This window comes from Stegodyphus dumicola, chromosome 11, assembly GCF_044657685.1.
Source record: "Stegodyphus dumicola isolate Sdum_Otavi_A_Nest chromosome 11, ASM4465768v1".
Lineage (NCBI taxonomy): Eukaryota > Metazoa > Arthropoda > Arachnida > Araneae > Eresidae > Stegodyphus > Stegodyphus dumicola.
The window spans coordinates 70461189-70486550 of NC_140778.1; the positions used below are offsets into that span (position 1 = coordinate 70461189).

General features: G+C 34.3%; 1 protein-coding gene across 1 annotated transcript in view; it reads left to right on the forward strand.

Annotated features, from left to right (window-relative positions):
* Positions 1-1653: 1653 nt before the first annotated feature.
* The window catches only part of LOC146994083 (uncharacterized), a 78625-nt gene continuing 54916 nt past the window's right edge, over positions 1654-25362 (forward strand). Inside the window, exon 1 of the transcript XR_015044003.1 lies at positions 1654-2108. The gene's annotated coding sequence lies outside the window, so the exon portion shown is untranslated. The remainder of the gene's footprint in view (positions 2109-25362) is intronic.

Here is a 25362-nt window from a genome sequence, read left to right on the forward strand (position 1 = left end):
TGCAGTTTTATAGCTAAATTAGATTTCAGTAGGTCTATTACACTAAGCACTTACAGTTATTCAGTATTATTTTCTTTACATTTCAGAAAAACAATGAACTTCCTTTCTACGATTCCAAATATGATATATGCTTTACCAGAACCATAATTTGTCAGTTAATAGTGATTTAATCTTCGTAGATAAGCATATCCAACAGTCTTGAAATATCAGAGCTGGTAGCATATCTTAAATATATTCAGTTCTTATTAAATAACATGTTCATCATTTAACTAGTAGTTTCACAGCTAAATTACATTCCAATATGTTCATTAGAGTGGACACACTTTTACATCTTTTATACTCTTTACATTCTAATAATGAAATGAAGTTTATTTCTAAGAAAGCATATTGAATCCTGTAAAGCATATTGATTTCTTAATCAAAGCACAATTAATGTTGTAAATATTCAGATAGATATATGTGAAATGTATTTTAAGGATTTCTTGACACACACTATGTCAATTCATTGCAATAGTTACTGGTGGCATTTTGATTCAAAATATTTACTGCATTAATTACTGACACAAAATAGCACTTGGATTCACTAACTTAACATTAACTTCACTTGGTTTAATTCCCGCAGGTACATTTTATATAGTAGATGATTTAAGTCATTATCACTTAAAATTTTTTTACTATCAATATGCAGAATAATTTGTAAACCACACTTTACATGCATCTTCCAGCCATCAGTAACTTCTATCTGACTAGACCTAATTTTGTATTGGAACAGTAGAATAATCCTTAATATTCCGAAACAAACATTAAATCGGTTATACAGTCAAAAATCGTTAATTCGGACACCCGTAATCCGGAATGATCTATAATCCGGACCTCAAAGCTAAAATCTTTCTGCGCATGCGCCGCATTGACGCATGCGCAAAGGCGTTTTACTCGTGCGCGCAAGACATTCACGACTGCGCATATGCGTCTGCGCAAGTGCAGAATACGTTTTCGCGTGCGCGTTTAATGTATAACAGACGGTATAAGCTAAAATTATCTAATTATCTATTTCAGTTAATGTTGATAATTGCGTTGTTCCTTAATCTTCGAATTGGATCAGGCTTATTATTTTTTGCAGACTGTAAGAGCAATTTTCTAAAAGTAAGCTTGAACTTTCGATTATGTCAAATAGAATTTCCGATGCTGGAGCTCCCAAAGGATCTAGAAAACGAAAGTATGTTTCGATGTCCATCAAACAAAAAACGAATTGCTACAAAAAATGGATAAAAGCATATCCTTTGTTTATCTAACCGTTCCGAAATCTGTTTATCAATTTCACGCTGCTCTGCGCGAGGGGGGGGCGTCGCGGCGCGCAATGAGCTGGAAGTTGATCTGTCAACACTATCGTTATCTTCAGGGCAGATGTTTTTATTTTATTCGGCTTATAATGCCTTACTAAATGTAGTATTTAATTTCGATGTACTCCGTCTTTGATATGATTTAAATCAAATTCCTCGTCATTATAAATATCACGAATACAAATCAAATAGATTTCTGGTTGCAATTTTCTAATTTCGGCTATGCGTAAGGTATGCTTTACGCATCCGCGCGTTGAAAGAAATGTTTAATAAAGTAAACAAATAAATATTAGGCTTCTTTTTTGGTAAATTTTGATACCCTTTAGATCATAATTGCTCATTATTTTATAAATTACGGTTTCATATTTTTAATTTTATAATTTCTGCATGCCATCTTACCAGATTTAAACTGTTGATCTATAATCCGGAAAAATCGATAATCCGGAATCGCCGAAGTCCCGACGAGTCCGGATTAAAGACTTTTGACTGTATACAGATTATATACTCTTTTATTCCGAAAAACTAAATGTACATTCAAAAAACGCACTTCGTAACTCTGAACGGTAGAATGTAAACAAACGTCAGAAATATGACGTCACTCATGTGGGCGGAGTTAGTGAAACCCTCATCTGGACTGTCACTGGCCAAATTTAAGCCGTTGTCCTAGCAGTGTACATTTTGCTTATATGCATCCCGGCGTGATCGAATTCTACAATGGCTGACGAAGACGAAACCGAAATTAAAGCAAGAACTCCATCTGTCGCCAAGGTAAGCGTTAAAGTTCCTCCTTTTTGGAAGCCAGATCCTAAAATATGGTTTATTCAACTAGAAGCACAATTTAGAAATGCAAAAATTAGTGCAGATGAAACAAAATATGATTATGTTATAAGTTCCAGTGAACCCGATATTTTGTCACAGGTATCTGATATTTTGCTAAGTCCACCACAAGATAATTGTTATATATGTAAATGTAACTGTATTTATTATTATCTTTAATCATGAATAGTAGATGAGTAATGTATGTGTACATCTTGTGATATACTGATTATTACGGCGAAGTTAGGAGGGTACGGGCGCTGCGATCACGAAAGCTGGAGGCAGTGTCTAAACATAGCTCCGAAATTTTTTAAATAACTGTTTCAGTAAATATTTTCAACTCTCTAAAAAAGTTTAATTCACCTTTCCTATGCAATGTCTCATTCATCAAATTGAAAAAGGAAACTTCGCTTCTTCGAAACTTCGGATGTTTTGTTAGCTGTTTACTATCAACACGAGAAATCCAAAAGAGGCCCTGACACGGAATATTCAGATAAGTAACATTCTGTTCTTTATACAATATATGTTTCTCTATCACTAGAGTGAAATTAAATTTCTTTATTTATTATTTTTCATAAGAATCTAGCATTATACAATAGTTAGTAATAGTAGCAAGTCATGTGGTTCTTTTCTTCGTAACTATTCCGTAGAGACGCCACATTCCTTATCAGTAGTCCGTTCTTATCAGCAATTCACACCCTTCGGAGGCCCCCCTCTTCGTGCTTAGGAATTTCTTGAGAGGGAAAAAATGGGGATCTCTTGACCATCGATGAGTATAGATTGTGATTTTTGTAACTATGATCCCCGACCTTTTTTTTTTTTTTCAGGTATCAAACTTGGAATTATGATCAAATAAAAATACAGGGTGACGGAATTTATTAAACTTGTACTATAATAAATTACAACTGTTAAATTAATAAATTAATTTTATATTTAACTAATATTTAAGAAAAATAAACTGTATAATGTATTTTTGTTGATATGCTCTCACACTGTGTATGGATTTATGATTTTGTCAATTACTGTTTTTCTGAAATATACATGAATTTTTTGGGAACGGCAATAGTTAATGTTACTTTAGTTAAAATATTATGTACATGTCTGTGATGATATATGTCTTTTCTAGTTAGGTCTCAAGATAAGGGCATGCACATTACCATGTAGGAATTCATTCATTTATTTTTTTTTAACTTAGCTAAAGTTTGCTTCTTAAAGACGCTAATTTTTGCAGATGAACTCCTTAACTACACTCATGGACACAATCGTATTTTAGGATATTTTCTACTTCTTTTCCTTTTCTTTCTTTAGGCCCTTTCTTTTTTTTTCCCCTCTATTATTTTTGGGCCATTTATTTTAAATTTTATTTTGTCCCATCTTTTCTTTCTGGCCTTTTGAACTCGTAAAAAATGTACGAGTTCCTTTTTACTCTCCTCAAATACGAAATTGCCCCCCTTTCTATATACCTTTCCTTCGCACCTATGCTTGATTTTTCGCCCATCGGTGCAGAAAGACTTAGCGGGTGCAAAACAAGACATCTGTCTACTTTGTCTGTCTGTCTGTCTGTGTACATCTTGTAATCATCACTGAGCACGTACCCAACACATATAAAATACAACACATGGCGCAGCTCGTCGTTGATTAAAAAAGAAAATCTTTTTTGAAGAACCATGCAGCCTCGGTAAAGATGTTCTAAATAAAAACATCATGGGAAGTTGTTTACTGTGAAATCGAAACTTATATCGCTGGTAAGTGAGTTGTTTATTTTTATTGGAAGTGGCTAAAAATACGTATATATAAACTATTTAAAGTCCTAAATTAAATATGGATGGATTAAAGCCACCAAGTAATCTAAGTTTCGAAGGAAATTTAAGCGAAAATTGGAAGAAATGGAAACAAAAATTCCAAATTTATATGTTAGCGTCTGGTGGTATTACTAAATCACCTGAAATTAAAGTAGCTATTTTATTGCATATAATTGGTGAAGAAGCACTTGAAAAATTTAATACTTTTAATTTAAGTGAAGAAGATAAGAAGGATGTTGAGAAAGTAATTGAAGCTTTCGAAAATTTTTGCATACCGAAAGCAAACAAAAGTGTTGATAGACATATATTTTTCTTTCGAGCACAACATGTAGGTGAATCGTTTGATGATTTCTTAACCGATTTAAAGAAATTAAGTAGCAACTGTGGGTTTGCAGAATTAAAAGATAGTTTAATAAGGGATAGAATAGTAAGTGGAATTCTAAATAAAAATCTCAAAGATAGATTATTAAGGGAAGATCAGTTAACATTGGAGAAATGTATTAAAATGTGTAAAGCTTCTGAATTAGCAGAACTTCAGCTGAAAACTTTAACTGAAGAAAATAAAATAGAAGCTATCAAACGTAATAAATTTCGACCTTCAGAGGAAAAACGTCAGCCTTGTAAGAAAGACTTTCATGTAAAACAAAAGCAACAAAGTACTAAATCTTCTTCAAACTATCAAGGAAATAAGTACAATAATCCAAAACCATGTAGAAAATGTGGAACTTTTCATAAGTTATACAACTGTCCTGCTTATAATAAGATTTGCTTGTACTGTAAAAAGAAAAATCACTTTTCTAAAATGTGCACTTTTAAAAATATTAATGTTGTACAGAATAATTTAGAGCATGAGTTACATAATAATGGTAATGAATATATTTTAGGGTCAGTAGAAGATATAAATCCATTTTCTAAAAATAAAACCGAATGGTTTGAAAAACTAAAAATAAACATATCTAAATATTTATTTGTTAAGTTGGATACTGGAGCTCAGTGTAATGTGCTACCATTGCCTAAATTTAAACAATTAAATTTAAGAGAGAAATGTTTGACTGAATCAAAAGTCACTTTAAATAATTACAATGGTACTACGATTGATGGTAGTTGGAAAATGTAAATTATTATGTGAAACATCGAAAGGGGGCAAGGATGAAATAGAATTTCAAGTTGTAGCATGTGATAAAACTGTTCCAGCTATTTTAGGTTTACCTACATTGCAAAAATTAAACCTAATACAAAGGATTTGTACAGTAAATCCTGATTCTAATGAAAAGTTACCAGAACTTTTAAAAGGATATCAAGATTTGTTTAAAGGAACTGGGAATTTAACTGGATATACATATCATATTAAATTAAAACCAGGAGCTATTGGTAAAATAGAACCCTGTAGGAAAATTCCACTTAGCTTATTAAATCCATTAAAAAAAGAATTAGCAAGAATGGAAAAAGATGGTATTATAAAGAAAGTTAACCAACCAACAGAATTCGTGAATTCATTAGTGGTAGTGAGGAAAAAGGATGGAAATTCAAGAGTGTGTTTAGATCCTCAGCACCTTAATCAAAATATACTGAGAGAACATTATCACATACCAACCTTTGAAGAAATTTCATCTCAAATGACAAATGCAAAGGTCTTTAGTATTTTAGATGCAAACAAAGCATTTTGGCAAATTAAACTGTCAGATTCAAGTTGTGAATTTACTACATTTAACACTCCGTTTGGTAGATATTGTTTTTTAAGGTTTATTTAATGGTCCATATGGACTGAGTTCATCACCAGAAGTTTTCCACAGAAGTTTTTCTGAAATTTTTAGTGATTTAGAAGGAGTTAAAATATATATAGATGACTTATTAGTTTGGGGTAAAGATAAAAAAGAACATGATTCAAGATTAAAGAAGTTGTTGGACAGAGCCAGAGAAAAGAATGTTAAATTTAATTTAAATAAATGTAAATTTGGGCTGAATGAAGTGAAATATATGGGACATATATTTTCTAAAGATGGTTTAAAACCAGATGAAGACAAAATTAAGGCTATTCTAGATATAAAACCACCAAAAAATGTGAAAGAATTAGAAACTTTCCTAGGAATGATTACATATGTTTCTAGATTTATACCTAATGTATCAGAATTGACATTATGTTTAAGAGATTTGTTGAAAAAACAAGTTATCTGGAACTGGAATGCAACACATGAAAAAGCATTTAGAAGACTAAAATATGTCTTGGTAAATAAACCAGTTTTACAGTATTATGATATAAACATGCCTATTCATGTAGTTTTATCTGTAGATGCATCTCAAGAAGGACTAGGAGCAGTCTTACTGCAGAATAATTTACCAGTGGCATATGCATCTAAGGCATTAACAGATACACAGAAGAATTATGCTCAAATTGAAAAAGGAAACTTTAGCTATTGTATTTGCGTGTGAGAAATTTCACCAGTATATATTTGGAAAAAATATTAATGTGGAAAGTGACCATAAACCACTGGAATCAATTTTTAAAAAGCCATTAAATAAATGTCCTGTAAGACTACAAAGAATGCGTATAAGATTACAGCCATATCAGTTTGAGATAAAATATAAACCAGGAAAAGAACTTTTTATAGTGGATGCATTATCAAGATCATTTACTGATGAAGAATCTGATTTCTTTGAAGGAGATATAGAAGCTCATGTGGCACTGGTTGTAGAATGTATACCAATGTCTAATGGTAAAATGGAAATTTTTCAACTGGAAACAGAAAAAGATGAAGAACTACAAGTTTTAAGAAAATTAATTTAAACTGGATGGCCAGATGAAAAATGTATGGTTCCAGAACTGGCAAAACCTTATTTTAACTTCAGAGAAGAACTATCAGAAGCAAATGGATTAATATTTAAAAATTCCTGTGTTGTTGTACCAAGAAGTTTACGAAAAGATATGTTAAGCAGAATTCATTATGGTCATTTAGGAGTAGTAAAATGCAAGATCAAAGCAAGAGAAATATTATATTGGCCATGAATGTCCAAAGAAATTGAAGATTTGGTACTGAATTGTCAAACATGTTTAAGTTTACAAAAAGCTAATACTAAAGAACCAATGATATCTAGAGAAATACCTAATGGTCCATGGGAAGTATTGGGAACAGACCTCTTTTACTTTCAAGGAAGGGATTATCTAATAGTTATAGATTATTTTAGCAAATATGTTGAAATTGGACACTTGGAAGATTTGTCAAGTGTAGCAGTGATAAAGCAATTGAAATCAATTTTTGCAAGACATGGTATTCCGAAAATAGTATATTCGGATAATGGTCCACAATATAATTGCAGGAAATATAAAGATTTTGCAAGAAGATGGAATTTTGAAACCAGAACTTCAAGTCCAAAATACCCACAGTCTAATGGAATGGTTGAAAGACATATTCAAACTGTCAAGCGAATGTTAGAAAAAGCTGTAGTTGACAACAAGGATCCATATTTAGTTTTACTGGAATATCGTAACTCTCCTATTACAGATGAAATTAAGTCACCTTCAGAATTGATGTTTGGAAGAAAAGTAAATGGATTGATGCCTATAAAAGAGAATTTCGTCCAAGCTAAACGATATGAAGACCATAAACAACATTTACTGAAGAGACAAACCTTACAAAAAAGTTTTTATGATAGGAATGCAAGACCATTAAAACCACTGAAAACAGGAGATCATGTTTACATAAAAGAGAAAGGGAAAAAACTAAATGAAAGAAAGAAAATTATAGAAGAAGCAGAAAGACCACATTCATATAGGATTATAAGAACAGATGGAAGAATTGTAGAAAGGAACAGAAGAGACCTTCTTAAAGGAACTAATCAGGAAGAGTTTGCAATACAAAACAACTATGAGAATGAAGTTATAGATGAACCCGAGATACATGAAAATAGTAGGAGCACTACAAATTTAGATGTGATTTAGATGTGCCTGTAAGACCTTTAAAACCTAACAGAAGTGTTGTGTCACTAAATAGTGAAAGATGTATAGTATCATCAAATTTTTCAAATGGACATAACTACGTCACTCGATCTGGTAGGACTGTTAAGAAACCTTATTATTTAAAAGAATATGTTTAATTTTACTATTATTATTATTTTTTATAAAAAAGGGAGATGTTATATATGTAACTGTAACTGTATCTATTATTATCTTTAATCATAACTGTAATATAGAATAGTAGATGAGTAATGTAGAATAAACGATGTTTGTGTACATCTTGTAATCATCACTGAGCACGTACCCAACACATATAAAATACAACACAATAATAAATATGAGGCAGTTAAAAATAGACTAATTTCATTATATGCTGATTCAGAGACTCAAAAAACCCAAAAATTACTGAGTAAGTTAGAAATGGGTGACAAAAAGCCATCTCAATTGCTATGTGAGATGCGAAATTTGGCTGGCGATAAAGTAACAGATACTTTGGAAGCACTTCCGCAGAGAACCCGGTAAATGTAAAAATCGCCAACTTTGGCGATAACAGTTCAAACCTGGTAACCTAGCTAATTCATCCTATTCGCTTGTGCGAAGGTTGTCGTTGTTCGCATTTGGAGATTTATATTATTCTTCTCTTATTTATTGTTATTTTTTCTGAATTTTTTAACAACGAATAGATAGAAATATTTTCGCATAATTAAAGAAGTTTTCGTCGAAAGATGCCGGTTCTCGGCTCATCAGTTCGGGATCAAAGGAAGAAAATATGGCGGGAGGGGTGAATGCTAATTTGTAACATGCTGTTCACGTTATGTTCTTAATTATTAACAGTTGTAAGCATGCAGAACCATGAAGTTTCCAAATCCTAAAATAATTTTAAAATGTATAAAGTTCTAGTTTTATTAACTTAACAATGCTACTGAAGAAAATTTCATTACTGTTGAAGGTTATTTGTATTGTGAAATATATCATGAAAAAGGACAGGTATTTGTTGCAACGTAAAATGCTTTAAGCTGTATGCAAGTAACTTGAAAAAAAAATACTGAAAACTATGTAAAATGGATGTATTAAAGGTCATGCATTCATTAATTTATTACATGGGCATGGCTCTTACCGAAATACATCAATCAACAGGCCAAGTACTTAATAATGAAAAATGACACTTGTAAAAGAAATATTAGTATTCTATATGAATTAGAGAAAATACATATAAGTATAACGTAAACGTAAGTATAAGAATACTCATTTTTATTTTTTAAATGAATTTCTATTTCCCGTTATGCTTAATACACTGTTTTCTGTGCTAACTTGAATTTAATACAAATTTATTTTCGTATATCACATTTAACCTGTTAGTTTTACATCTACACACTTATTATCTGTGAATTTTTACTACCATTGTCTGCTAACTTGAATTTACATACACTAAAAACCACGTTTACGGCTCGGCTCATCGGAGCTTGGCGAGTAAAAATGCAACGGGTTCTTTCCTGAAGCGCCAACGGGTTCACCCGTTAATATGCGTAGCATTATATCTGTTAGTAGTGAAGATTTGTCAAAAGTGGCTACAATGGCCGATAAGATTTGGGAATTAAACCCTGTTACTCCCCAAATAGCTGCTGCATTATCCATAACGGTAAAAACGGAAATGATTGAAAGTTTACAAAAACAGGTTAGTGAACTTAGCTTACAAGTTTCTGCTTTAAACAAGCAACGCCACAGTCGTCCCTATTGTCGTAACCGATCCAAATCACGAGATAGGAGTTACAGTGGTAACAGATCTAGTGATATTTGTTACTATCATAAAAAATTCGGTGATAAGTCATTTAATTGTAAACAACCCTGCAACTACTCATCAACATCACAGACAAATAGTCCGGAAAACCAGCTCCCCGTCTCTCATTGACGACGGAGGGACAAGGGGTGCAGCTGAGTCGTCTTTTCATCAGCGACAAAGAATCGGCTACACAATTTTTAATAGATACTGGGGCAGAAATTTCTGTCATTCCTCCCTTGCCTGCAGATAAAAAAAACATCTCAAAATTAGAACTCTTTGCTGCAAATGGTACGAAAATTTTACGTAATTGGGTGTTAATTTAAGCAATTCATCATATATGCCTTATTATTATGACATGAGGTTTTGATTCTTCTACATTTCTTAGTTAGTGCTTAACAGTTGCTTATAAATGCTGAATAATGAGCACATTTCACGGCACTGCGAAATCCAGATTCCACATTGCTAAGTGTATGATTAGGGAGAAACAAAACTTCATTTTAATTTGCAACACATACAGCTCATTTATTACTTTATATGCCAGTGTGTCACACAGATAAAATAAAAATTTCTTGTTCGCTTCGTTCACGTAAATATTCGTTCTATTCTCAATTTACGAGTTTTCTTCGACTTGTACCAAAGAAGGTTCATGTTCATGACAAGCGCCTAGATATTGGGTTCTCATCTATCCCAGAGCTCCCCACTCTCGGTTGCTCGCCAGACGTCACTTCCGTTTGAGAAGATGTAAATAAGTTGGGAGGGGGGTTGAACCAAAGCTAACGTGGCTGTCGTCTTTCTCAGAGCCGTATTATTCCATGCAGCTCTTATATATCGTGTGCCCTCAAAATATACATTTTTAAATATTTAATGAAGTAGTGTTTTTTACTTCTGTTGTTATGTTACCTATAATATTAAGCAGATAAGTTTTTATGAGTAACATTATAATGAAATAATATATTTCGAATGTATTTTTTTTAATAGTTACCTTTCGGAAGATGTTAGGTGTTACATCCAATAAATGATTTCAGTAAAATAAAGATCATTATCATTTTATTGGCTCTGTGAGATGACTGAGAAGTTTTATACACTCCCAAAGTCACCAAAATTAACAAACTGGTGTGGTGTAATCTAAATTCAAATGACTTCAAACTGCATAAAAATAACAAAATGTATAATTTTTCTATTTTATTTATAATGATGGTCTAAGGAATTTAAATGCTATTTAAAATCTGTGGTATTGTTAAGTATGTTATGAATAAGGACAGGCAGTTGTGTCAAACTAAAATGCTGAAAGTGGTAGGTAAATAGATAAAGAAAAATGTCTTTAAAATATAGTTTGGGAAAAATGAATATGTTAACTGTGTTAAGTTGTGAATTCATTAACGCACTTCATGTACTATAACTAGCACTGATAAAGATAAATTTTTCTTAATATCGATAAACAAAGTACATAAAAACATATTCCTACATATCATTAAAATATTAGTATTTTTCATGAATTCCAGAGAAAATATGCTAATGAATAATAAATACCATGGTCAAGAATTACCTAAACAAACAGCAAAAAAAAAAAAAAAAAAGATTCCCTACCTTGATACATAAGAAAAGAATATCATCATGTAACACATTGTTCACTTGTGTCAATATCACAGGCACTTTCTTCAGATTCTGCATTGACAAGTTGTATCTGTTAAAATGCCCCTGAGGCAGGAAAACAATCATCTGCTGATGGGACAGGTGCATATTTAAAACATAGAGATTCACAGGATTCGTAACGATATCAAACATGTTTTAACAATGCTTGAACCTACACCTTTTTCAACGTAAATATTGAGATACATTTTTCATCACATCAAATGCATACAAAGAGGCTACTAAATTTAGATTCTGTTTCTCCAGGGAAGCTTGTATTTGAGAGAAATGTGAAGCTATAAATGTGAGACTCTTATTTAGAGATGCCTTTTTAAATAACGCCTAAGCATTTTAATCGAAGAACATAAAAAATATTGACAGCATCTGTGGTTTTGAAAAAATACTAGTCATTAGGGCCAACCTTACTGTATTTTCTGCCTACGAAAGCATACAGAAAGTAAAAATCTGTTAATCACCCTTCACTGAAACCAGAAATAACTGAATAAAGATAGAACATTTCACAAAGAAATCTATAAGAAAACTTCAATATTTGGCATTCTGTGCAATCACCCTACCTCCACCTCTTAAAAACCGCTACTACTCGCCAAAATAGCTAAAGAAAAGGAGAATCACTTTTTCAAAACTGGATTTAAAGGCAATAATATATCAACTGCAATCTCTCTAAAGACTTTTGCTCTAGCAGGTAATTCTAAAAACATCCTTTTTACATTAGAAATAAGTTTGCAATTGTCTGTGAACAATTCATGAAACTTTTCGGCAAGGTGTACAGGGTGTGCATTTTAGATACAGTATTTTGAGAAACGAACCTGTAAATGCCTCACGTTTTTTATGTATCTCATCATTCAGGAAACGAATGTCATAGTCATGTTTACTTCTATTAAGACAAAATAAATTCTATTGATGAAACTTGAGATATACCGAAACTGTTGATTTCTTTCTACATCTGCTATCAGGAGGAATATATCTGATATTTTAGGGTGTAAGGTTTTAGTTGCAATGTTACATATGAATTTTTCCACAGCATTCATTCATGAAAATGAATTGCTGTCCAAAATCACACTTTGAATATCCTAAACTGCACCAATGTAAGCAGTATGTAAATATGTTCTTCTTAAAATAGATTTATAGGGAATTTATCACTTACAAAATATCTTTTTGCAGATGGACTTTTAACTTTCCAAAATGTCATTCAATTCAAATCATTCATGAACTACTTATGACATGACATGCAGCTGTAAACACTAGTAAATGTTTTGTTGTTTCATTGGCATTACACTTCCTCTTAATTGTATGTTTATGCTATGCTACAAAATAAAATTTTTGAGCACTAAGTGGTTTTTCTGGTGCTTATGTATCAATAAAAGTGTCCATTCCAAATTCTTTTGAAAAATTGTTCATTTTCCCTATCATTGAAAGCTCTTTCTTAAGCTTGGCAGTATAGCATATAAGGCAAAGCAAAGAAACAAATGAAACTGAGAGAAGAAATTTTGACAGAATTTAGTCATCACTCTGGCATTCATGCTGCTAAGTTCGCCAACAATAACCTTCCTGAAAAGGAGCATTTCATCCATTTATTTTTTAGGTAATTTCTAATTATCACACCCCACCACCACCAAAAATTATAAATTTGTTGCCAACTTTGGAGAGAGATGTTTATTTGAGTACTTTTGTGTCAATTTTAATAATGGATCCAGTACCACCTATTTTTTTTTCTACAATACACACATACTCCTTTTTTTTTTTTTTTTTTTTTTTTGTGCTACTGTTTGATTTCTTGGACACAGCATTGAAATCAAAATTTTAAAATAAGAAGGTAAAAAAAAAAGAGGTCCATAAAGCCTTTAACCCTTTGATGGGCGGCGGGACGGCTTTTTTTTATCAGTTTTTATCTCCAAGATGACAGCTGCAAAATTCTGTTTAAAATACATGCAATAATAACTTTCAGTTTCCTAAATATATAACAGATGGTGGCACTAGTAATTCACAGAAATCATGTAGGAAAAAATTCTTTGCAGGTCTAATTTTTGAAGCATTTTTTGTTTTAATTTCTTATGCAATTTAAATCATTTGGACAACTTTTGGTATTAGAATGAATATTTTTTTTCTTGCAGATAAAAAGTATTATTTGAATTCATATATATATATTAATTAAAAATGGTTGAAATGAAAAGGTGGGACAAATTTGTCCCATCATGCATGTAGGAAATACTGCTACTAGGGGACAGGACTATCGAAAATGTTTTCCGAACATTTGTTCCATTGTGATTTTGTACTTTCGGTTTAATATTCTGAAATTTTTTTGGTAGGTTTATGGTTATTTCTAAGGTATCACAAACTATAATAATCATGAGATATGTTGATTAATTTGACCACTTAAAAATGTCTATATCAGACTGAGAGAAAAAGTGTCAAATGGTGGCACAGAATTTTTTTCATTTCCTTGATGTTTGTGTAGTTAATTCATTCATATTGTGTAAACAGTTACCCGCAGAGTGAGAACATTTAAAATCTCTAAAATTGTTTAAAATGTATATAGCTGGAAATTTACTGAATATGAGTTCTATAAAGAGAAAACAATACCAGAGTCCTGTACATGTAAAGTAATAGTAAAATTAATATAAGTTAATTTTACCAAGACATAGGTCATCAAATGAATTTTCAATATAATGTAATTTTTAAACAATGAAAATTTTAAGAAGAATGTTGCCCCTGAATATTTGTCTTGTTATTTATCATAACTGTGAGAGGAAAATTTTGTACTGATGTCCGAATTAAATTTTTCATTATTTTTCTTCTTTTTGTTTGTTTAAAGGTTCTTTGCTGTACAATTTTTTTATTAGCTGGTATGTTTACAGTTGGAGGTTCAAAGTGTGGTATACTCGTATTTATTGCAGATTTATAAATTTTCTCCATTTTAGTTACTTCATTAGGTGTTGTTATTGAGTTTAGTAAGCTTGTAAATTTATTCAGCAGTGCTATTTTTCTTTCTGCTAATGTCAAAGTTTGTGATGTACTTTGCATTAATTCATTTACTATTATTATATCATTTGTGTCGTCTATTATCAATGAAGGATCATTACAGGAATCATGAACTGTATCTGCTGGACTGTTTTCCTGCATCTGGCATAAATAATGAATATGCTTACACATATTCCATTTAATTGAAGAATCTATACATGTGCACATATATGTGTGTATGCATACATTACATTCAGTGCACTTCAATTCACAGTTACCCTCACTGATCACTTTTTGTATGGTATACAAATCTAAATTGTTTTCTGATGAAATAATCCAGCCACTTTCATTTTGTATAATTTGTGATGACAGTGTTAAGCTGGTTTTATATCTGTTTCTCAAGTCTCTAATTTTACTTGTCAATTTTCCTTTATTTGATGTAATGATTCTATCAAACATTTTATCCCTAATAAATTTCATAATTGCATGTACAGCCTTATCTTTTAACATTTTTTCCATGTAAATAAATATATGTACTTTAATATTCGATGCATTCTTTCAATATGTATATTTGTATTTAATCCACAATGAACTCTGTGACAATAAGCCCAAGTAGTTGCATCTTTTAAATAATGTGTCGAAAAATAATTAGCAAAATTAAGTGTATCGGGATCAGTTTTCAAGTAATTTAACACAGCTTCTGCTGCAGTATTAAAACTCTGTATACACATTCTTGTAAAGAAGTGCGGAGAACTTGATACTCTTGGCCTTGCTTTTCTCTACCACTGATTTTTTTAAAATTCTTTCGCCATGCACGGTCAACATGCCATGCACAAAAGAGGCGTTTTTCATGTGTGCCCATCTCTGAAACCTATACATTAAAAAAAGAATCAGACATATCTGACATGAAAACTTTTGGTTGTAATGTGCCAATGCTTTGCTTGATTATTGAGAAGAATATAGACAAAACTGGTTGGTCACTTCGATTCGAAATTAAAAACGCACAAGGAAATCCTTCTCTTAAATTGCTGACAGTTAATAAAACTATAAGCTCAAAGCCATATGCATTCATGCCATGAGTGCCATCTATACATACAGTTAGTCAATAAAGTCTGCGTACATCAAGAAAAGTAATATCAAATCCAAATTTATGGTGCGAAAAGGGTAGTTTCTTAAAGTTTTTTTTTTAATATTTAGTTTCAATAAGGGACTTTGAAATTATTTAACTGTAATATTTTCATATCTAATAATTTATGCACACTAAATTTTAAAAGATAACTGGTCAGAAATCAAAGCCAATAAAGTTTGCGTACAACGCGAAGGAGGCGGGTATTTCTTATCTAACTTTTAAACTTCAAACTTGAGAATGCAAAGATGGTTACACTTTCAAGGTCATTGACTTCCGAAGCAAATTTCACGTTGATTGGAAGTTGTTATTTCTATTTTCTTTGACGAAAATGACAACCAATAAAGAAATTCCTTTAGTTACGAGACAACTAATTATCAAATTGAGAGATGAAGATAAAACTCTTCGTTATATTGGTAAAACCATTGGAAAACCATTTTCTAGTGGGCAAAGAGTTATTCAAAACTATCTTGACATTGATAGTCTTGCTGTAAAAATAAGATGTGGGAGACCGAAGAAGCTAACGCATAGGGAAAAAAGAAAAATTCTTTTACGAATTAAATAAAATCCTAAACTTTCTGCTGCAAGCATTGCAAAAGACATTTTTTAAACTAGCAGCAAGGAAATTTCTCCTGAAACTGTACGAAAAGTGCTGCGAAAGGCCGATTATCATGGACGCAAACCTAGGTCTAAGCCATACATTTCCGAGACAAATAGAAGGAAAAGAATTGCTTTTGCCAAAACATATTTAAACTCTTCGCAGGACTTCTAGAACAATGTAATTTGGTCACATGAAAGTAAATTTACAATATTTAAAGTTAATGGCCACCCTATTGTATGGAGAAAACCAGGAACAGAACTGAATCTGAGAAATTTAAATCCAACTGTCAAACATGGAGCTGGCGGTGTAATGGTATGGGGGTGTATGTCGTCGAAAGGAGATGGAAATTTTCACATTATTGATAAAGTCATGGATAAGTATGTTTATCTGGATATTCTGAAGAAAAATCTACGAGACAGTGCCCGAAATTTAAACCTTTCTAATACCTTTATTTTCCAACAAGACAACGACTCGAAACATAGAGCTAAAATTGTGAAGGAATATCTCCTCTATCACACTCCAAGACAATTGCGTACTCCTCCACAGTCACCAGACCTCAATCCAATCGAACATTTGTGGGCAAAATTGGAGAAACGAATTCGAAAACACAATATTACATCGCAAAATGAGCTAATTAGTAAATTGCAGAAAGAATGGGCGAAATTTATGTCGGATGACACTTAAAAACTAGTTCAGTCAATGCCCAGACGTCTGCAGGCTGTTTTGAAGAATAAAGGATATCCTACAAAGTATTGAAGTAATGTAAAAAACTTATATTTTACTTTTTTTTTTTTGAGAGTGTACGCAGACTTATTGGATGGAATTTATGAGTTTTTGAAAAAATTTAAAAAGTATTACACTGATATTATTTACATTTTATTTAAGCTTACAATTTTAGCTAATAGAAGAAAAATATGCAATGATTAAAAAACATTTTTCTATGCTTTAAATGTTTTTTTTTTAATTTAAAATTTAGTCTGTACACTTTTGTAGCTAACTGTATGCAGTCTGAACTAAATTTTTTTAGCATTTCACTTTGTGATTATTGTCATCATATTTGTCATTATGATGAGAATAAAATCTTCATCGTTAAGGAATGTATGAGTAGTGTATATATGCCGGAGCTGGCGCAGAGCCATTTACCCTCCCATAAAAATCCCACCCACTTTTAGAAATGTAATGGCTCTGTTTCACCCATATAATTTTTTAAAACAATGGCTCTCCAACCCTCCATTAAAATCGAACCCACTTTTAGAAAACAATGGCTCTCAAAGCCCCCATTAAAATCGAACCCACTTTTAGAAAACAATGGCTCTCCAACCCTCCATTAAAATCGAACCCACTTTTAGAAAACAATGGCTCTCAAAGCCCCCATTAAAATCGAACCCACTTTTAGGACGAACATGCAAAAGTCGCTGACACGGAAGGGTACCCCATTCGGCGAGCACCCCCTTTTTCTTTTAATAGTTCGAAAACTATTAAAAAAATGTATAATATATACCACCCATAGTTTACATTTGTTTATTTTTTTATTGCATAATGTCCTAAGGCCAAAGTATGAACACCATCCTCCAATATGTGTCGCTTGTCATCTTTTCCTGATAGGGCAATCTTATTCACTTGTATGGAATGAATCTCATGCTTTGTGCTCCTGATGAGATTCATGGTCCTGTACTGTACTTCCTGTGAGAACAAACAGCTTTTATAGTCCCCGAAAGATATCCTATTTTTCACTACACATTTCTTAACACCCTTAGAGTTTTTAATTAGCTCTTTTTCAGTTTTACAAGCATACATCTTAGATCTTAAGCCAACGAACTCTTCCAAGATCTTCCCTGCATTTTCATCCTTCATCTTCCCCAATACCTTTTTATTGACTCGCGGTATTCCATACCTGTTACCTTCTGCATAGTCAGATGTATCAAAGTAGTCAATCATTCCTTTCATATCCTCATAAAAGTCCTCGGTCTGTATGTCATAGATGTAACTGTCAGTGTCCATGTACAATAGCTTGATATCGTCCCCGTATTTAGGCTTCATAAGATTATAATGGAAGTCGTACATCAGATGCTTCGATAGATCTAATATACTCATGCCGACGTATATTGGCTTATTAAAGATCACTTTCGTCTTGTTCATATGCACGGCGGCTAACCTTTCGTCGAAAATGGTCCTCCCCTTGAAGTTGGGCTTAGCAATGAGCTTCTCCGCTTTCTTGGGATCACATACTAGTCTGATATCGAGTCGCTTCCTGATATTTTCCATCGTCTTGCCAAAGACCGAGTTGTTCATGAGTTTGAAGAAGTCTTTCTCAAAGTTATTGGTTGCCTTGGTCCTCATTTCAGTGTTCAGGTCTATGTATCTCTTCAACCAGGGAGACTGCTGAAACTCCAACACTTTGTGCACCTCTTTGAGCTTCATCCCCAACTGCAACAGTTGCTTCAAAACCCTGTAATGAACCACATAATGTTCTTTGTCATAGAGGGTCGTCAGTAGTTTTGGTTGTTTTGAGCCATCGGGCATCCTGCTCTCAGGTGCTAGAGGTAGGTCTGAATGGAGGTTGTGCAGATGGGCTGGGTACTGTAGGTCGCAATCGACGATGTATCCTGTGTCTGAGTCATCCGCTACTTGGGTCACATCTGACACAGTGCTCCACTTGAAGCCACCATGCGGTAGGTATTGACTCATGGCCCACCCGTAAAGGTTGTTGGCGTCAAGGTACATCAGGTAATTGGACTTCTTGTTCTCGTCATAGTCCTTCATGTACTTGTTGTTCGCCCTCCCATATCGGTTACAACACTGAGAGACACCTCCTCTGGTCCCCTTTTCTAGCATGAGTATCATGTCATAGTCTGTCAACAGCTCTAACTCGACCTCTGTGGTTTTGAGCATGGCATCCCAGGAGAGTCCAGGTGCGGTGAAGTACCATGCAGGATCCAACTTATAGGTCTTTAGACAGACATCTCGAAAGTGCTCCATGATGTCGGCAAGGATGAGTACATCAGTCTTCACATACAAATCGGAATATCCACCCAATGTCCTAATGTTGAAGGCCCTCCATACCCTTTTGGCGTGCTCGTAGTCCTCATCCTTTATGTGAGACTCATTCAATTGGTTGTAAAAGTCTTCTTGTGGGGGCAGCTTGGTCTCTTCGCATTTGTCCCACGAGTCCATGTAATCGTATGGATAGACGCCTTTTCGGGTGACGAGGTCTAGCTTGTCCTTGGGGAAGTACTTGGCTGTCTCCCTGAACTCCTTTACGTTCTTCGCAAGAATGTCTAGGCTAGCAGCCATGAACTTGAACGAGTCGACAAACCTCAACTTTATGCCAGGCAACTTTACTTTCTTCCCATCGCCTACATCTAACATCTTTGCCCCGACCTCCTTGCTGAATGAAATGTACCTCTCCTCGTTGTTCGGAATGACATCAATGTCTCCTTTCTCCCCACCGAGCTCCTTTATGAAGAGATGGGCGTCGTAGCCAGAGAGGTTGTGGATAAACACCGGAATGAACGAAGGCTCTTGGTACTTTAGGCTGCAAAGGCTGTGAGCAGGCCCTCTGTAGTTCGATTCACATTTCGCCGGATCAAGAAGATGGTCATGATCTCTGACCTTTCGGAAGTCTGGTTCATCCTTGGGTGAATAGGGGGAGGGTTTCTTCCTGATGTCTCCGCCACAGATATGGCAAACATGGGTCCTTTGGAAGTGCTCTTCATCTTCGGTGGTCATTTTAATGGGTTGCTTCTTATCATAAATGTTCTTTATCGCTAGCGCCTCAGCCTTCACTGTATCAAAGAACAGTTTGGTGGCATTGGGTCCTCTGTACGTGATTGGTGCCTTGTAGTCTGCATGTTTATACTTGATGTAGACAGTGAAGCTCATAGGCTCGTGCTTTTGATACTTATGCAAGAAGGATGCGTCTTCATTGGGATGACAGCTGTTTATCTTGTTTGTCAAGCACTCGAAGTCTCCATACATCACAAAGGGTACTCGCAATGACCTTTGGTAGTTTTTGAACCTCAGAGATTCGTCTTCCTTAGGCATTACAATCTTTACTGGCGTGTTCTTCCTACAATCCGTTACATGAACTTGAAGGTCCTCCTCAGAGTGATAAAATAACAGGCACCTTTCACAGGGATATACTCTTTTCTCATGTTTAGTTAATTGAGCACTTATTAATTTCGACATGTCTTTTATCCAACAGTAATGACTGTTTCCTTCTTTATTCCTTGTGTACAGCAAATTGACGTGTTTGTCTTCCTTATTTTTAGTGATTCTCAATGGGTAAATGTCATTACCTTCGTATGAGTATATGCTCACCGATATGTCATTCAACTTCTCGAACCTGTTAAATACTCTGTCTTCCATCTGCACTGGGAACTCAATGCCTTCGAACTTTAGCTCATTCTCATACGGTTTATATTTGGTGACTCTTTGGGCATCTTTTTCCATAGGGTGCAGTGCAGAGAGTATTGCCCACATGAAACACTTATTATCCTCATTTTGTACGTTTATGACGGCTTTTTTAGCTTTAATTCTTTTCGGTAAATCAATGTAGGATGAGCCTCTCAGTGGGTTGTATTTATTGATCCTCACCTCAAGGCTTTTAATTCTGGCAAGCGTCCAGCCTGAACCCCTTGCAACAAACTCCTCCATTTGTGTCAATAACTTTTGGATAACCGATCTGTAATAAGCTACCAAATCAGTTGACTCTAAGATGACTTCATTTGTTGTTTTAAAGTTCATCTCCATTTCTTCCCTCATTCCGTCTTCCCCTTTTTGATAGTCGCAGAGGAACTGGAAATTAACCTTGAGACCATGCAGTCTTTTCAGATGTTTAGCGATCAGACCCCGGACCTGTGATGAAACATCGTTCAGAAAGTCTTTGGGAAGCATCAGATTGTGTTCGTTTTGGATATCATACGTCTTCAAACGAGATTCATAGGCTGTGTCAACTTCATGGGGGGTATATAGCCTTCTCTCTCGTGAATCTGAAAACAGGTCGGAGTCAAATGCGAAGTGACGGTTAAACAATACGCTTTCTATGTATGCTATGATGTCCGCCTTCCTTCCTAGCTTGGAATAGCCCGCAATACCATGCGTTCGACAAAATTCACGGAGTTGGCTGATGGTCATGTGATGCAGCGCCTGCATATATTCAAAATCATCTCTGTGTTCCACCTGGGAGGTGGCTGCCTTCTTTGGTTTCTCCGCCTTCGAACCAGAGTCCCCCTTTTTCATATAGTTTTGGTGAGCTTTAGTTTGCACGTGTTTATTTATGCTTGATTCCTTGATTAACTTTTCGCAACACCTGATCTTACGCACTCTGGTCTTCTTTGGCATGCTGAACAAGTCATTGTGGAAAGGAAAAGTGGAAAGACCGTTATGATATTGAATGAGGGTGATCAGTTCCACTTTTTTAAGGTTCGAGTATCCTCGAATATTATGTTGCCGACAGTAATCTTTCAACTGTCGGACGGTTTTCGATTCTAGATTCATTTTTGTCTTTCTATATACTAGAAACCTTTTCTTTAAATGCTTAAAATGTTGAAGGGGTACAATCAAATTTAAAAGCATTTAAAAGGAAGACTTGCTAAAATAAACATGGATATAGAGGAAGTGTTCGAAGTAATAAGAATGCTAGGTCTAGATATGAAAGTTTCTTCAGACAAAGGATCTGTAGGAACTGAATCTCAAGAATGTGGGCATAAATATGTGATTCAAAATGATGTTGGCTGGTACGTTTGCCAGGCATGTAGTGAAGAGCTGAGGTATGACCCCAATAAACCCCCTATCAAAATAGCAGATTTGTACCGTGGAAAGGCGCAGACAGCTAAGAAGGATAGTAGAATGAAGAACCTTTCTAAATGGTTAGATAAGAATAATCTTCTTTTCGATGATGCGCTAGGGGTTGATTTTTCATCCTTTATCAATAAATACGTTGAATTGTATCCGGACCGTAAAAACTTAATCAGCAAAGACTATATCTTATACCATATGTTACGGAAAAGAGGCTACGACATCCATATTTTGGGGCTTCCATTAAAGTTACCTAAACTCAAGAAGACGCTGATTCAGAATGAAGAAATCTGCAGAACTATCTTCGAAACATTAAACTGGAGTTTTTCCCCAATAAGTGAACGATAATTTTTAATAGCCTTTGTCAGCTATTAAAAATAAACTAAATCTTTCTTATCAATCCAGCTGGTCTCAGGATAACCTAACCATTTTACTAGATACTTGTTCCCTTTCTTTTTGATGACTTTTTCGATCATATACACATCGTCTTTCTTATCATACTTTACTAGTTCATTTTCATAAAAAGTGCCTTTAACTTCATCATTATTTAAATCCTTAACTCTATAAGTGATTGGGTCGGTTTCTAACACTTCAGAAATGACGAATATTTCTTCTGTAAAAGTTGCTTGATAACCCCTTCTGAAGGTAGACTTATATATTGATATTCTTACTTTATCTCCTACCTGGTATTTAGGTTTACGTATGACCTTTTCTTTAAACAAATTGTGGTAGACTTCACCACTGTTTTCTTCTAGACTGGCTTCAGCAGGTGTCATTCTGATACTTCTGTGGTATGAGTTGTAATTCTTCACTAATTGATCCAATGCATCTATGTATCTTTTTGTATTGTTAGCTGCTAAATATTTTCTGATTTTGCCGTTTAAAGTTCTGTTGAACCGTTCCACTATGGAACACTTGATTTCGACGTTTTCAGTAGTAAACCAGTGAATATTATTCTCTTTAAACAGTCGCTGCGTCTCTTTGTTAATGAACTCGGTACCCTTGTCTGTCTGAATTTTTTGAGGAATTCTTTCCTTAAAGATCTTTTTAAACGCTATAGTAACTTCTTCTCCCGTTTTTCTGCGAACTGGTATAGCCCAAGCATATTTGCTAAAAATGTCTATGACTGTTAGTAAGTAGTTGTTACCATCATTAGAACTTGATAATGGTTTTAAAAATAGCAAGTCTGCTTGCCATTGGTCGTCAATGTGTGATACGTAAGTTCTCCTTCTTTTGAATTTACGGATAAGTGGTTTGTGTTTGGTATAAACATCTTGCTGGTGTAAGAACTCTTCGATATCCTTTCTAGGAACATGCACCTTCCTCTGAAGCTCCTTGATGCCGCAATATCCAGTTTCAGGATCATAGTACACATCTCTCAGTCTAGGGGTGTTCTGAGTTACCCCGTCAACTTTAAAAAAGAACTTTTCCTTGATCCACACTTTTCACACTTTCCTTTCATAATAGGCCTTCCGTTGCTTGTTACCGAATTTTCAACATTTAGTGTACCTGTCTTCTTTTTACAAATCAAGCAATATGTCACAATAGCACCTAGTCCAAAAACTCTTTTTGCTTTTATGATAGGTCGGATAACAGCCCTTGCTTGTTTTTCCCCGAGTGGATAAAAACCACTGTTTGGGTTTTCAATGGCGGCTAAATCCTTTAAAAGCTCTTCATCTGCAACATGTCTCTGTTTGGTGTCTTTTGTTTGACTGTATGATATGTCATGCTTCTTGCATGCTTTATCTACTCTGTTGACTCCTGGATCCCCCCTAGTCAATCTTTTAGAAAGCTTCGTAAAAGGTCCACAGTATTGATACCCAGGAAGATGCATTTCTGGTGGTTTGAGCTTGTCTTGCATCCAACCGACTAAATCTCCACCCTTCTTTTTCCTATCTTGCTTACTCATTTATTAAGAATGTAAAATTATTTTCCGTACCCGTTCAAGCCTTTCTCCTTCAAATATTTTTCCATGGGGAAGTACTTTAAGTCCTTAATAAATTCTTGCTCTTTAATCAATGCTTCCTCCTCCGAAATAGTCTTTGCTCTCAAGCCATTTAGTAAAGACTTATAAAACTTGTAGGCAAACTTGTATTCTTCTTTCCGTTCAGAGATATGCAAGGATTTATCAATAATCTCTATGACACTGGCCACGATGCTCAAGGATGCTAAGGGAAGCAGAGCGAAAGCAGTCAAACTCGAAGTACCAAACAGAAACTTCGCAACTGTCAGAGACAGACTAACATCACTGTAGAATTTGTAACTCTTCCTGTATACGTACAACCACGACTCTAATTTTTGTTCCATACTTTATTTAAAGAATCAAAACATTTTCTATACCTCATCTCAGGGTTCACTAAATCAAGCATGAAAAAATCATGAGGTTTCGTGACACACTTTTTGTACATACTATTGAACTCCTCGCTGGTGAGACTACCATCGATTTCCCGCAGGATTTGTTTAACCTCTCTTGGCTGGAGTCGGAAGAAGATAAAGTAGTTACAGTTCTTGCGTATGTTGATGGGTGTTGAGTAATATGATTGCGATATATAGATGATGGAGGCATTTTTCTTTCTACCTCTTATGAATAGGTCCTCAATGACTTTTTGCTTCTTTTCAGTCACGCAGTCATCGAATACCACTAGATTCTTAATGTTAGGATCAAGGTCATCCACTGTAATAAAATCGCCCAACTCTGACGTGAATAATGTATCCTTCTTGAACTTGTGAAACATTTTTAGAAACCTTTCTTTATCAACCTTCTTAATTTTTTTAAGGTTATGAATATCATCTTCCTCTATATCATTAAACTGCGTGTATGTTTCTTGTAGAGATGAATACTTGGGCTCGAAGATGTCTTTAGCACATACGTAGAGATTGTCAAACTTCAACCAATCGTAGATGAAGTTAAGAAGCAAGTTCGTCTTACCACACCCTGAAGGTCCGGTGATTAAAAGTCTGAAGGGATGTTTGGGTAGCAAAGGATGCTGATCAGCATATGCAAACTCTTCAGGTTGCGTGTAATTCTTTATTCGAATCATATCTTTATTTAAGGTGAAAATATTTGCTTTAAGGCAAAAAATATTTACTTTAAGGCAAAAACATTTACTTTAAGGCAAAACTTTATTTGCTAAGTAATAAAGATGAATCAATTAGAAAAGGAACGCATTGAAAAGATAAAGGGGCAGATACTAGCCCAAAAAAGATTGGGTGAGTTACAAAAAGATCTTAGAAGAAAAAACGAGCAGCAGCTTCAAGAAAAATTAGGTGTTCGAGAAATGTTAACAGAGTTTCATAAGCCTGTGACAGAAGAGATGACTAAGCAGGAAGTATCTAGAAACAAACACCTTAAAGCTGTTCAGGATGCAATACAGGAAATATCCTCTCCATCGTTAGAGTCCACAACAATTCCAGAATTGGATTATGGAATAAAAGATTTGGAGCGCAGGATTTATAATTTAAACTTAAATAAGGATATCGACGAGTCTTTCATTCGGGAAGAGGGTTTTGAACTACCATCGGAATTAGTGAACAAAAG